Source organism: Notamacropus eugenii, chromosome 5, assembly GCF_028372415.1.
Source record: "Notamacropus eugenii isolate mMacEug1 chromosome 5, mMacEug1.pri_v2, whole genome shotgun sequence".
Taxonomy (NCBI): domain Eukaryota; kingdom Metazoa; phylum Chordata; class Mammalia; order Diprotodontia; family Macropodidae; genus Notamacropus; species Notamacropus eugenii.
The window spans coordinates 359,161,003-359,176,316 of record NC_092876.1 but is presented as its reverse complement, the minus strand read 5'-3'; the positions used below and the strand labels follow the sequence as shown (position 1 = coordinate 359,176,316).

At 39.9% G+C, this 15,314-nt stretch overlaps 1 long non-coding RNA gene and 1 pseudogene across 1 annotated transcript in view; both read left to right on the top strand.

Annotated features, from left to right (window-relative positions):
- The window catches only part of LOC140509271 (uncharacterized), a 201,583-nt gene that overhangs the window by 110,218 nt on the left and 76,051 nt on the right, over window positions 1-15,314 (top strand). The window lies entirely within an intron of this gene.
- LOC140509270 (fructose-bisphosphate aldolase A pseudogene) lies at window positions 13,972-15,057 on the top strand (annotated as a pseudogene).

Genomic DNA, 15,314 nt, shown 5'->3' with positions numbered 1-15,314 from the left:
TACAATAATAAATTGTTTCTCCAACAATTGTGTGAACTAATGACAGCACATGCACAGCAGATATGGTAGAGGCATAGGCTATCCATGCTATGACTAAGACAATTTGGGGTAGGAGGAGAATATGGACTAGAGGAAAGACAGGGAAGACAGCTTCTGCAATGAAGAATGGAGAAAGGAAAGGAGAATTGTCATTGGGAGAGGGGAGGGATATTGTGGCAGACATTCTGACAAATGCTTTACCAATATTTCTTTTGATGCTTGACTGAGGGATGAAAATGGGAATGTGGAGTTCAGATGTTTCATCTCTGCTGGACTACACACAATGGTTGTGGGGAAAACTTTTTTTTAACTAGGCTTGTGATTTTATTGGCATAGGGAACTCCCAATGAGGAAACTTCTACCAATGCAGGTCTACAACTACTTTGCAATTTATAGCTTTAGAGCTTTCTGAGGGCACTGAGTTGCCCAGGCTTACAAACCAGTACGAGCCAAGGTTTGACTTGAATTCAGATCTTCTTGATTCAGAGGTCAGTGTGCTATCTCAGTGACTGATTTTGTTTGTCAGTGTGGAAACATGAAGGAGGAAAAAAGGCAAAGTTAAAACAAAAGCACCCAGGTGTGACTATAACAGGCAAATGCTCTGTCACTTCATTTTGCAAAGACCCAATAGCTGCCAGATGGTGACAAATTCTAATCAGTCAGTGACCTGAGTAGGCTATTAACACCAGCCACCTATCATAGGAGTCACTCTCTATGTTAATTTTACTTGCAGTTTGTCTAAATATTGGGGATTAATATAGGCCCACGTGGTAGTCTAAGTTGGATCAGATATCCAAGCCTCCATTTGGATTTTAAAGCTCTTCATTGCCTGATATCTTCTGATCTTTACAATCTTCACATACTTTCTTCTTCTCTGTGTACATTACAATCCTGTGACATTAAACTGCTCGTTGTTCCTTGTAGTGACATTCTATCTCTGACTCTGTGTGCGCATTTTTACTGGCTGTCCTCATTTCTAGAATTCTCTCTCTCCTTATCTCTCTCTTGGTTTCTCTGGTTTTATGGAAGTCTCTGGTAAAATCGTACCTCCTGCAAGAGACCTTTTCCCATCTGCTTTATTGCTTGTCCATTTTTCACTCTGAGATTATCTTCAATTTCCCATGAATCTATATTTCTATCCATATCTTTTTCTATATCTTTATCCAAACCTATGTACATCTATGCTTATGCCTATATCTATGCCTAACTTATATCTATCTATACATATATGTATATACATATATACATACATATATATAAATATACATGCATATACATATCTACATACACATCTACATATGTATGTATTTATGTATACCTATTTTGTTGTTTAGTTATTTTAGTCATGTTCTACTCCTTGTCACCATTTAGGGTTTTCTTGTCAAAGATACTATAGTGGTTTGGCATTTTCTTCTTCAGCCCATTTTACAAATGAGGAAACTGAGGCAAACAGGGTTAAGTAATTTGCTCAGGGACACACTAGTAAATGTCTGAGGTCAGATTTGAACTCAGGAAGATGAGACTTCCTAACTCCAGGGTTAACATTCTATCTACTGAACCACCTAGCTGCCCATCTATACCTATACCTATATCTATATCTATGTCTATACTTGTGCCTATATCTATCTCGTATGTACCTAGTAGTTTACATGTTTTTTTCTCCATTAGAATGTGAGCTCCCTGAAGGCAGAGATGTGTTTTGCTTTTCTTTGTATTCTGCAGTGATTAGCACAGTGCTTAGCATATAGCAGGAGCTTCACAAATGCAAGTTGACTGACTGTCTGATGGAAGAGACTTAAGATGTGAGTTAGTCTAAGCATTCTTATACAGAAATATCTTCTATGATATCTCTACAAGTGGTCAAACAAGTCCCACATGAAGACTTTCAGAGATGGGCAAGTAGAAGGATATTTAGAAGCCTGCCTTTGATGCATCAAGTAAAATTAATTCTTGGTCAGACACCTTTTCCATAAAACTGGAAATTCATAGAGTTTTTTGACTGTATGAGAAGACAATTTTATACAGCTTTAGTAGGTACATTGAACTGTCCAAACTGAACGATCATTTTAATTACGTTCGTTTTGTTGCTTCTTAGACAGTTGATATAGTGAACAAAAGACTGACCTTGAAGCCAGGAAGACTTGGATTTAGTCTGGCATCCAACACATGCTGACACTGTGACTCTGGGGAAGTCACTTAACTACTCAGTATTCTAGGACTCTAAGTCTTTAAGACTCTAAGTTGAATTGGCATATACCTGCATTGGTGGTGGTGGGTGGGGAGAGTTCCCTCATTTAGGAGTTCTCTGAATCAGTAAATCATGGATCTAGTCCCTAGACCATTGTTGGATCTTGTTCTCTATCATTTTCTATCCCTTTTTCTAAGCTATACATTCTGTGGTGTGGCATCCCATTTGCTGATCCTAGCCTCTGTTAAACAGAGGGCATCTAATATGACATCTAATTTAATATGATTTCATAAAAAGATGGATAATCTTTCCAGATTTCTTTCTTTATTTTTTATAGTATTGGTTTCTTTAGTTTGTACATTGTCTTCACTTCCAAAAATACCCCTCCATCAACTTCTCCCTGTAGAGTCATCTGTTATAATGAGAGAGAGAGAGAGATGGAGAGAGAGAGAGAGAGGGAGAGAGAGAGAAGAGAGGAGAGAATAGAAAAGAGAGGAGAGAAAGAGAGGGGGGATGGAGAGAGGAGACAATATGGAGTGTTTCATGCCCATTGTCCCTCATCTTGGGAAAGGAGAGGGGGAGGTACGTTGTTATGTAGTCACCTTTTTTTTTTTTTTTTTGGCATCCGCACACAAGGCTGTGGCCATAGAAAGATAGGCTGCCCTTGAGTTCACCAGTTCAGTGATGTCTTTTAACTTAGAATCATGTGATTGTTTTTAGAGAGTGCTGGGAAGGGAAGACAGAAAAGATAAGGTCACAATGATCCATGTGGCTGTTATATGGAGGGATGTGCAGAAAGACTATCAGGTAGTTTATGGATGGTCACTGTCCTTTCCTTCATGACCTTAGGACCATCTTGGAAGATGGAAATCAGAAGTTGAGCAGTGGACTTTCCTTCTAACTCAGAATTGAAGAGGGGGAGGGGAGGTATGCTCATGAGACTGCAGAATAGGCAAAGATAACTTTGCCTTTCTTGACTGTTAAAGGGCAATAAATCCAAAGTTTCTATGTCTGTTAAGCTAGTGAAGGATGTCTTTTCCTTTTGGGAAAGAAACTGATCCTACTCCCCATTCCAGGCTCCTTAAGCATCTGTTTCTTTACAAATGATTTGTTCCCCAATTGCTTATTATTATTATTTTTACTCATGAAGCTGTTTCTGGTTTATATTGGCCCTGACATCCTTGTCTGGTATGATTAATTACAGCAGCAAAGGAGAGATTTGGGGAGAGGTTTTGATTTCTAGAGAGATGGAAGCCACATACCTCCTTCAGGATCTGAGGAGGGAGAATAGACCACCAGTCAGTAGGAAGTCCTAAGGCCGGCATACTAATGTTGTGCCTTGGAACAAGCACGGATTTCTATAAACAAAAGAACCAAGAAGCAGGAAGAGAATGGGTAGCCATTAGATGTAGTAAAAATAAGTCTCTGAGGGGGAAAACACAAGAAACAAACAAAAATAACAACTGAGCCAAGCCGGTGTGGACTTAGGGAGTAAGATGGGATAAGCATAGATGTATCACATATCAAAACTCCAACAAGTAGGAAAACATTCTTTTAGTTTCTTGCATTCCCTATAAGTTGTTTCTATGTGTGTGCTACAGGTAGAACAGGAGTTCTATCATCCTACCCTTCTCCTACCCTCTGTCCCCACCCCATTTTAAATGTTAAACTTAAATAATTTTCTAGGAAAGACTGTATCTAACCCATAACTCCTTATCTACCCTACACAAACTTCTTATACTTTGAATTTTCTCCTGTTCTTGACCCCTCTGAATTGCAAGGTAAATTTGGTGATTAGACCCAAGTGGAATCATCATCATCATGATTGGAAGGGCACAGGGGGCATTCACCCAATTCTGACCTGTGGCTCCAAGAAGTTGTGGTATGCACAGTGGCCACATCCTAATAAACCATTTTTGGCAGATAGGGTAACCAAAACACCACAAACTCATTGGTAAGTTGGAGTGGTATCTATCCCAAGAATGTGAAGACTTCTGTTGAAATAGGCAGATGTGAACACTTTGTTCCAATGGCCATGAAGGTGGCAGAAGCAAGTGCTGTGGAGTACGTAGAACTTGGTTAAATTTCAAAGATGGCAACTACATCCTGAGCCATCCCCAGTCATTTAGACTTTTGAATTGCCATTAGACTCCAATGACTCTGGAAGAGAGAGTGAGACTGATGACTTCATGTAACTGTCTAACTTAAATCTAATTTATACGTTAGTCAAAAGATGCCATCCAGACTTTTTTACAATTTTTGCCTACCTTGAAGTCCTGTTGTGCTGGGCAAGGGATGAAGCAGCAGGTGTAGAAACACTGGGATCTGTAGTCATAACCCTGCACACAGGTGGCCCAAGCCATAGGATTGTCTTCTTATTGCACTGAGGCAGCAGTGGGCTTTGGCAGGCCCCTGTGTGCCTGAGCAGCTTTTTTTTCTTTAAAAGGACTGTACTACTCACTTCCTGGCATGAGGAATGGGCTAGAAAAGATATCTTAAAAATTTCCTGGTTCCCCTAGCCTAACCTTGGTGTGCTTACCATGGTAGGAGGGGAACCTACTCTGTGGCAGAAAGACACACACACACACACACACACACACACACACACAAAATGTACAAAAAACTTTTGCAAAGATGGTTACACTTTCCATAGGCACATGGGATATGAACACACTTATGGACAACACAAAATACGGTAGACCTGAAAAACGAAAAACTCTTGTTGTGAGAGAACTCAGCAGATACAGATCCAAATAGCAGCCCTGAGTGAAACAAGTCTGACAAATAAAGGCCAGCTTATTGGAATTGTATCTGGATACATGGTTCTTGTTTTGTTTTGTTTTGTTTGGAGTGGCCACAATAAATGAAGAGTGCTCTGAAGCTGGCATAGGTTTTGTAATCATATATAATCTAATCAACAAGCTTGTCTGCGTTCCCAAAAGAGGGAATGACAGGTTCATGACAATGTGATTGCCACTTGCAGGAAAGTGCTATTTCACCCTCATCAGCATGTATGCTGTCACCATGATGAACCCTGAGGAGGTCAAAGAAAAGTTTTATGAAAACTCAGAGACCCTTATCATCAGTGTGCTGAAAGAGGACAAACTTGTAATTCTGGGTGACTGTAACATAAAAGTAGTCTCAGATTACCAGACTGAGGGAATCCTTAGGAGGAACTGAGTTGGAAATAGTAGCACCCGAGTCACATACTACTGAAGATTTGTGCATCTCATGATCTTCTCATCATCAACACTGTCTTCTGTTTAGCGAAATGGAGTAAAAGTTTGTGGATGCATCTTTGCAGCAAACATTTCAGTAGACAAACATAAAAAAATTTGTAAATATATTTTATGAAATATAATATATTGTTATTATTATATAAATAAATACTATAATGATAAATAATATTTATTATAATATAAATTTGGTAGATTAAATGAACATATTCAGCTTGAGCTTGAAGTCAATCCCTCCTTAGCTGAACTTCCAACTGAAGAAGAGGTTTGGAATGCAATTAAGTTCTTGTGTGGCAAAGTGTCTGGTGCTGATTCTATTCTAGCTGAAATTTACAAGGGTTGGGGTCCATGACTCTTACAAGAGCTGACTGAAATCTTTCAGGTTGTATGACAAGAGGAGGTGATTCCTTCAGGAGTTCAAGGATACCTTCATTGTCCTTCTCTATAAAGGAAAAATGAAATAAGTTGTCCTGTGACAATCACTGGGAGCGTATCTCTCAGTCATTTCAGGCAAGAATCTATTTCAGAGATAGTATGGCTTCAGAAAAGTCTGAGGAATGGTTGGTATGGTGTTTTCTTCCCAACAACTCCAGGAGAAATGCCAGGAGCAGAAGGGAGGTCTGTATACAATGTTTGTTGATCTAAGGTCTTTGATACTGAGAATCATGAGTGTTTGTGGAAGATCATGACAAAATTTGGTTGTTTGAAGAAGGTCATAAATATTTTTCATGACAGCATTCTTTCTTGGGTTATGGATAATGGATGATACTCTCATGCTTTTGAAGTCACCATTGGAGTGAAGCCTTGCTGTGTTCTTGCTCTCATGCCTTTTAGTATGATGTTTTCAATGATGTTATCAGATACCTTCAGTGAGCATGGAAACAGAATCAAGGTCAACTCCTGCATCAAGGTCAACTGTAGATGGTAAATCATTTAACTGGAAAAGGCTACAAACCAAGACTAAAGTAGAGGGCAAGTCGGTGTGTAACATTTTGCAGATGATTGTGGACTCAATGTGGCCTCTGAGGTTGAGATGTAACAGAGTATGGATTGCTTCTCTGTCACTTGTGCTAATTTTGACCTTACAATTAACACCAAGTTAACGCCAGACAATACCATACCATCCATATGTGGAGCCATGGGTTACAGCAAATAGAGAAATGTTGGATACTGTGAGTAAGTTCACTTTATCTTAGCAGTCTATTTTCAAGGGTTATATATCTATATATAGGTGATGAGGTTGACACACATGTTGCCAGAGCTAGCTCAGTGTTTGGGAAGTTCCAAAGGAAAGTATGGGAGAGAAAAGGTGTTAGACTGATTATCAAACTGGAAGTCGAGAGCCATTGTTCTGACTTCATTGTTGTATGCCTGTGAAACCTAGGCAGTATACCAGTGCCATGACAGAAAACTGAATCAGTTCCATTTGAATGGTCTCAGGAAGATTTTGAAGATCTCCTGACAGGATAAGGTTCTAGTTACCAAAATCCTTTCTTAAGCTGAAGCATTCAAACTCTGTTGCAGAGATCACAAATCCATGGAGTGGCCACATTATTTAAATGGTAAATGTATTTTTTGCCTGAAAGACAAAAGATTGACAAAAGAAAGAAAAATTGTTATAGAGAACTCACACAAAGCAAGTGCTTATATAGAGGTCAGAAGAACTGATAAAAGAACACTCTCAAGACCTCTCTGAAGAACTTTGGAATTGATTGTGAGACATGGGAGACATTGGCACAAGACCCTCCAGGATGGCATGCCTGCCTCAGAAAAGGTGGACCATCCAGCATGGCATGCCTGTATCAGAAAATGTCCTGTGCTCTATGAGCAAAGCAGCATAACAGTACCTTAGAAGAATTTGAGATGTGCAGATTTAGAGACATGTCTACCCCAAATGTTGGTATGGACTATTTGTGCCTGACCTGTGGTAGAGCCTTCTGGGTTTGTTTATATTGTTCTGATTAGCCACAGTCAGATGTACTGTACCTTGACCCCAACATAATGATGTCATTTTAGTCCTCTCTGAGAAGGAAGGAGAACAATCAGACCCTGTACTTCCTTTTTTCTCTCCCTTGTAATTGAGTTTTTGAATTTACTTTTCATCAACAACAAAAATCAAAATGAAGAGGTGGAAATCAATTGCATTTTCCCCCTTTAATAAAAACATTTGCCAGAGGTTAGATATGGAAGAAACCATTCCAGTGTCAGGGTTGGTATTTGGATTCCAAATGAACTGGAGAGCTACACTTGTCCTCTCCAGCAACTTGTACCAGGGAGGATACAGATCAATTTCCCCCTTCTTTCCATCTGTACTTGAATATACTTTTAAATTTTTTTTTTGTTTAGGGAAAAAGATATGATGACTTTAATTTAGAAAGGCACCACATCATTTAAATACAGTGTTGCCTCTCTAGCAAGGCAGGGAGATGTTAGGGAACTGAGTCTTGGGGACACTGTGTTTGTTTCCATGTGTGTTCTCCACAAAGAGCTTCTACTTGCATATGGTTTGACTCCATACATTTCTGTAGTCACCATAGCTTTGTAAACTTCACCTAAGAGTGCCTAATTTACAGCTAGTATGGAATAAGTTGGCAATAGAGCACTGGACTTGAACTTGAAAGACTTGAGTTGAATCATGCCTTAGACACTCACTAGCTGTGTGACCCTAGGCCAATCACTTAATTGGGTTCTGTCTCAGTTTCCTTTCCTATAAAATGGGAATGATGATAGTGTTCCCATCAAAATGATGATAATAACAACAATATTAATGATAATAATACCTCCCATGGTTGTTATGAGGATCAAGTGAGAAAAAAAATTTGCAAGTTTTGAAGCTGTATATACATGATAGCTTTTTATTTTTTTATGCTTCTGACCTCACAAGGCATGTTTCCTACTATTCTCCATCATTTATTGAACACTGTCCATATCTGTGGTATGATACAACTAGGTAGGTGGTAATTTTGTTGATGAAGTGTGAGCCTCTCGCATAGCTGCACAGGCTCCTGCAGTGCTTGTAACTTACTTTTTCTCAAAGTAAGCAGATATAACATAACCCAAAGGCATTCAGGAAACAGGCAGGTTGTGATTATGAGATTCTCTTTTCTCAACTCACATTTCTAAAATTTAGAATTTATCTTTCCTGTTACCCACAAAGCATTTTCCTTCCCCCCCATCCCTCAGGAATGGAGGTGAGGAGGGAGAGAACCACATATAGTGCTTGGCACATAGTAGGTGTTTAATAAAGATTTATGGACTGATTTTATTATTGAATAATTTGTTATCAAATAATTTAATATTGATTAATATCTGTCAACAGACATTAAATACTCCCTATATGCAAAGCACTGCTTTAGTTACTGAAGATACAAAGGCAGCACAAGGAGCTTACGTTCTCTCTACTTAGGGAGAACAATATATACACAGATAAGTTGATAAAATATACCCAAAGCAAATAAAAACTTTCATGGGGAGGGCACCAACACTTAGACGGGATCAGCAACAGTTTCATACAGTGTTGGGGATGTAAGCTCAGTTCCATGTGGACAGTCTCGGGTAAGTAAAAGTGAGGACTTCTAACCTCAGAGTTCTCATGAGGCCCCCCAGGGAATGGCTGGGAATTGAGGCATGAGACACGGCTATCTCGTGCGTTTCCGCCTCTTCTCCATAGGATACGTGCTGGGGAGAGCATCCCACCCTTGAGATTGGTCCGGGGTCTGAGCACACCTGTTGTTTACTAGCTAAAGGCTGAGAGCATGCCTGGTATTCACGTGCAAACTATGTGGCGGGATTGCTTAAGTAGGGTCAGGAAAGCCTGAAGGCGCTCTTAGCGCTGAGGGGCCCTTAGAGGACAGAAGGCCCCTCTCCCCTCTCCCCTCTCCCCTCTCCCACTCCCACTTCCATTCTCTTACTGTAAGATCTTTGCCTCCTTGGGAGGAGGACTCCTCTCTCCTGAGGAAGAATTCCCCCTGCACATGTAACCAAGACCCTGAATAAAGCCTAACCCTTGTTCGACTCTGGAAAGTCTCTTCTCTCACACGTTTATCCGGTTTGGCCAGCTGAAGACCTGCGACAGGTAAGGAAAGACTCGGGTAGCCCTTAGGCCTCTAGGCCTGACAATATAGAAATTGAGAGAAAGCTCACAATGAAACAAGGAAACTGTCAGAAAAGCTAGGAAGATTCAAAGTTTTAGCCAGCTCTGAATTCAAAATTGGCCAAAGAATGGCCCTATAAAAAGTAATGGCAGAAAGTGTAAAAACTAAGTTAGATGAGAGAGATGAAGTATAGAGCAGTAGCATGTCTAGGCAGGGACAAAGCCAAGACATTTTCAGTGACAAAGGGATGTAGCTTATGAGAAATACAAGAGGAAAACTTTTCATAAGATTTATCAGATTCAGAAGATGATCAAAAAGACTGCCTCTCCCTACCCCTCATCTCCTTGATAATGAAGTTCAACCATGAACATTCTGTGGATAAGACACTAGTTTGGTTCAGGTGCTGAAGACTAACTGTCATCAGATATATGGAGCACATCCTTTTTTTGCTGACAGGATAGATAGCAATGGTAATTGGGAAGAAAATAGTTGAAAGGTACAGGCAGGCCTTGTTATCTGATGATAAATAATACCAAAAAAAGGTAACTTAAAATAAATCTACTTTAAATTGGGACCAACTTTTCACAGTAAATATATTTTTTTAAATGGTCTGATTGAGACTTTATACTAAAAAAATTATTTTAAAAGTGTGTTTTGTCTTTCACTTAAAAATCCATGTTACAAGTGCATTTTTTTCACTAGTTTTTAGAATAATCTATCAATTAAAGGGCTTTTTTGGGGGGGAGGGGAAGGCATAATTTTTTCCTGACAAAATCATACAATACCATAACATCCTTCAAGTCAAATTTAAGTTTTGCAACATAATTATAAGCATATGCATTGTGGCAAAAATATTGTTTTCCAAAGGACTTGTCTTAATCCTTTGATATCCAAACATTCTCTTTTGAAGAATCCACTAATATTCAGGAAGAGACTTACAAAGACCTTGGATGGTCTGGATAAAAGATTAGTGATGGTGTCATGGACGCTATCATTAAGCAAGGGAGAGATGTTTGAGTTGAGAGATTAATTTTAAAAGTGGTCAGTCCATTGGTGAATATTTCTATACTATGGACATTTTTGCCTTTCATGTAAATTCACTGAGATGCATGGTGTAACAGGGATGGGGAACCTGTGGCCTTGAGGTTATATGTGGCCCTTTAGGTCCTCAAGTGCGGCCCTTTGACTGAACAAAGGGATTTGTTCTGTGAAGTTTAGATTAATTCAAAGGGCCACGCTTGAGGGCCACATGTGGCCTCCAGGCTGTAGGTTCCCCATCCTTGTAAAGTAAAAATAAAGTAGGGGTCTTTGAGGTAGGAAGATGTTGATTCAGATATTATCTCTAACACAGCCTGGTTGGACAAGTCATACTTAATCCCTCAGCACCCCAAAGTATTCTCTAAGTCTAAGTATTGCAGAACAGTTGCTGATGAGCATAGACTGATGGAGTTTCCTCACAGAAAGTTCCCAATATTAATGAAATCACATGTCTTGAAAACAAAGCACAAAGTAGTTACTGTAGGCTAATGAATATTCAGTTAAAGATGCTTATCCTATGCTCATAAAAACTGGAAAAACTCAAATCATCTGAATTTAATGGTTAGCATCTGAAATATTATACTTCAGGACTTGGTGGTTATTATTAAAAAGCTAACAATTTTGAGACAATTAGAAGACAAGAAGATTTAAGTGTTGAAAAGGGCATAAGTCAACTCTCCTCTAAAATAGTGATGAAAGGAAACCCAAGCTATTACAGACATATAAGTTGAATTTCAATACTAAGGAAGTTATAAGCACTATCCTTTTAACATTAACCTCAGAAATGACTCTCATGGAAATTGTTTTTGCCCAATTCAGCCACACGATTTTAGAATTTGAAGGTATCTCAGCAGTCATCTACTCTAATACTTATTTGTAAAAATAATTGCTTATCTAACTTATCCCCAAAGTGGGTAGCTTGAAGACCTTCAGAGGAGGGGATAGGAGACTAGGAAAACATTCATAACAAACTTCTTCTTCCTCTTCTCCTCTTCCCCCATCAGTATATTGCACTTTTTAGAAAATTCTGGTTTTTAGGAAATTTTTACTCCATATCAAGATGAATTGTGACTCAAGGGCATGCATACCAGGAGTGTCAAGGGTACCCAGAAACACATCTCAAAAATAAAAGTGAATTTGTGCTCTAATTTATAGCACAATTTCAAAATAAGGATTATTGCATTTTTCAATAAGCAATGGATCACATCATGTAGACATTGTAGAAATGTTCGTTCACAGCAGATATCCCCAAAGCAGCCCATGGAGGATCCTGTAAGTTAGGGCTGAGGTCTGTGACTGTTTGTAAAATACATTTTGCTAACTGTATTTTAATAAAATTCGTTTCATTTGTAACCCATGCATTTTACTTTATGTATTAACAAACATTCTTCTGAGTAGGAGCCCAGGGGTTTCATCAGACTTCCAAAGAGGTAAATGACACAAAAGTTAAGAACTCTTCCTCTAGAAGGTCATGTGAGATCTATTAGGGGTCATGGAAGGGAAGAGTACATACTTTATGGGGCACAGCTGTATACTGGCCCACAGAAACTTATGAGTGGTTTGGGGACTTCATTACCTAGTGGACAAATTATATATATTATACTCTAGCATAATTAACTAGCCTTGAGTTTAAATGAGAATTTATTTAAATTTTGGTTTCTTTCACTTGATGAATAGAAGCAAAGTCCTTTATGACTGAGTATTCAATAAATGTACATCTTCAAAAAATTAAGAAAATTCCTTGGGTGCACACCTATGACACATTTGCAACTTTTACCCATTGATCCTCTGTCCTCTGGGGCTAAATATATTTCTAATCCCAATTCCACGTGCTTGGCATTCATAACCTTGAAGACTGGTGTCTTGCATTGGAATTGGAATCAGGAAACCTGAGTTCAAACCCTGTGTCTGATACTTACTAAGCTGTGTGAATGGTCAGACTACTCAACCTCTCTATATTACAGTTCCCTCATCCATAAAGTGAGAGGGTTGAAAGCAAAGGCCTCTAAGTCCCTTTCAACTTTCTATCTGTGATCAAATGAGATCATACATGCAAAGCACTTTGCAAACTTTAAAGCATGATGTAAATGCTAGGTTAAAAAATAATTCTATAAATGTTAAAATTGTAGGTTCTCAGCAGAATCAAGGACACCCAGCGTCTCTCCTCCCAGGTAACATTGTTATGGCTTTGCCTTTTGATTGCCATGATGGCAACAGTATTGAGTACTCAGTATCCCTTCATCAAATCAAAAGCAAAAACTTTTGGAATTCTCCATCCATGATGCACCTAGTCTGAATTACAACCAAGAATGAGCCTTTACTCCCTCCTTAAGGTCCCAGTACCCAAGTCCTGGAGACTGTAATCCAAGAGGTTCTATTCTAGCTCATAGAAATTGAACTCCCAGAATGCAAAGCCTCCCCCTCAGAAGGATGTCACTGGTTAGACAAGAATTCCATGAGAAAGAAAGGTGGAATCATTATCTAGTGTCCAAATATAGATTGCCCAGTCTTCATTCTCCTACCTGAACTCAATGTGGCAATGGGAAAAAGGTTAATTGAAACAAAATAATTCAGAAAACATTCTGAATTCATGGTTTCAGATGTTTCTTATACACAGAAATCTTTCCCAGGTAGTCCGGGGGCATAAACCCTCCTCTCTGTCTCCATTCTCCATTTCCAACAGTTTTAGTCTAGTTCTGTATTCCCAATCCTGCTTCAACAGCCTTTCTCACAGAAAGAGCTTCTTACATCTAAAGTTAGGGAGAGGAAAAGATGTTCCTTCCCCTTATTCTCCACATGCCCTGGATCACTATGGAAGGGGAACTCAGAAAAGTATAGCACATGGACACCCCTGTAACAACTACCTGGGAGACGACAATGAGAAAAATATTTAGGTGAAAGTAGTGAAATCAGGCCAACTGTGGGAAGTCCAGACTAACTGTGCCCTGGACATTCTCAGCAGTTTGCATTTTCAACTCCTGTCATTTTAACTTGGGGTGAATTTCCTATGTGGCACAGTATTTGTAGATTTCTTGGAACATATCTCTCTCAAAATGACACATGTTCCATAATTTGCTATTTTTATTGTTGAGTCTTTTCTCATCATGTTCAATTCTTCATGACCTCATTTTGAGTTTTCTTGGCAAAGATCCAGGAGTGGTTTGTCATTTCCTTCTCCAGCTCATTTTACAGATGAGGAAACTGAGGAAAACAGTTAAGTGACTTGTCCAGGGTCACACAGCTAGTAAGAGTCTGAAGCTAGGCAGAAGTTTGGTTCCCAACCATAAGAGGTCTGCTTTCTGCTGGTAAGCCCACCACCAAGGCCCATAACCCCACTTCTGGAGGCCAGGAATCTACCAGCACAGACAAGGAAAACATGCCTTGCCAACACCCAGCATTGATACCTGAGCAAAAGAAAGGACTGTCTGATATAACTCACTGAATTGTTGCTCCAGGCAAGGGAATCTTGGCAGCAGATGAGTCCACTGGTAGTATTGCAAAGCAGCTGCAGTCCACTGGCACTGAGAACACAGAGGAAAATTGGTGCCTCTTAGGCAGTTGCTTCTGATAGCAGGTGATTGAATGAACTCCTGTATTGGAGGTGTTATCCTTTTCCATGAGATACTCTACCAGAAAACTGATGATGGTTGTACCTTCCCCAACGTCATAAAGGATAAGAGTGGCATTGTAGGCATCAAGGTAGACAAAGATGTAGTGCTTCTGGAAGGAACCAATGGCGAGACTACCACCCAAGGTCTGAATGGGCTGAGTGCTGTGCCCAGTATAAGAAGGACAGAGCTGACTTTGCCAAGTGGCGTTGTATACTGAAGATTGGGGATAATACACCTTCCCCACTTGCCATCATGGAGAATGCCAATGTGCTGGTCTGATAGGCTAGTATTTGCCAGCAGAATGGCATTGTCCCCATAGTGGAGCCAGAGATCCTCTCTGATGGAGAACATGATCTGAAGTCATTATGTCACTGAGAAGGTCCTGGCTGATGTCTACAAAGCTCTGAGTGACCACCATGTCTATCTGGAAGGGACCTTGCTGAAGCCTAACATGGTCACCCCTGGCCATGCTTATACCCAGAAATATTCACATGAGGAGATAGCAATGGCAACTGTAACTGACCTTCAGCAGACTGTGCCTCCTGCAGTCACTGGTATCACCTTCTTCTCTGGGTGTCAGAGTAAAGAGGATGCCTCCATCAACCTCGATGCCGTCAATACCTGCCCCTTGCACAAGCCATGGACCCTGATCTTCTCTTATGGCGGAGCCCTACAGTCATCTCCCCTCAAGATCTGGGGTGGAAAGAAGGAAAATATCAAGGCTACCCAAGAGGAATATGTTAAGCAGGCCATGACCAACAGCCAAGCTGCTCAAGGCAAGTATACTCCAAGTGGAAAGTCAGGAGCTGCAGCCAGCTGAGTCTCTCCTTATCTCTAACAATGCCTACTAACTTAAGTCAGGGCCTTCCACCTGTGTATGCCCTAACACTCTAGGCTATCCTTCACAGTCCAGGAAGAGGCTGAGATCTCAGAGCTTTGTGCTGACCTCTGCCGTCACTCCTAATTTATGTGGTATTGTTGCTCTCTGGTGAATCTAGTGACCCCTCCTCAGCCTACCTTTTCCAACAAATAACTCTTTATCAAGGAAAAAAAGTGTCTGAAGCTGGATTTGAATTCATGAAAAGAAATCTTCCTGACTGTAAGCCTG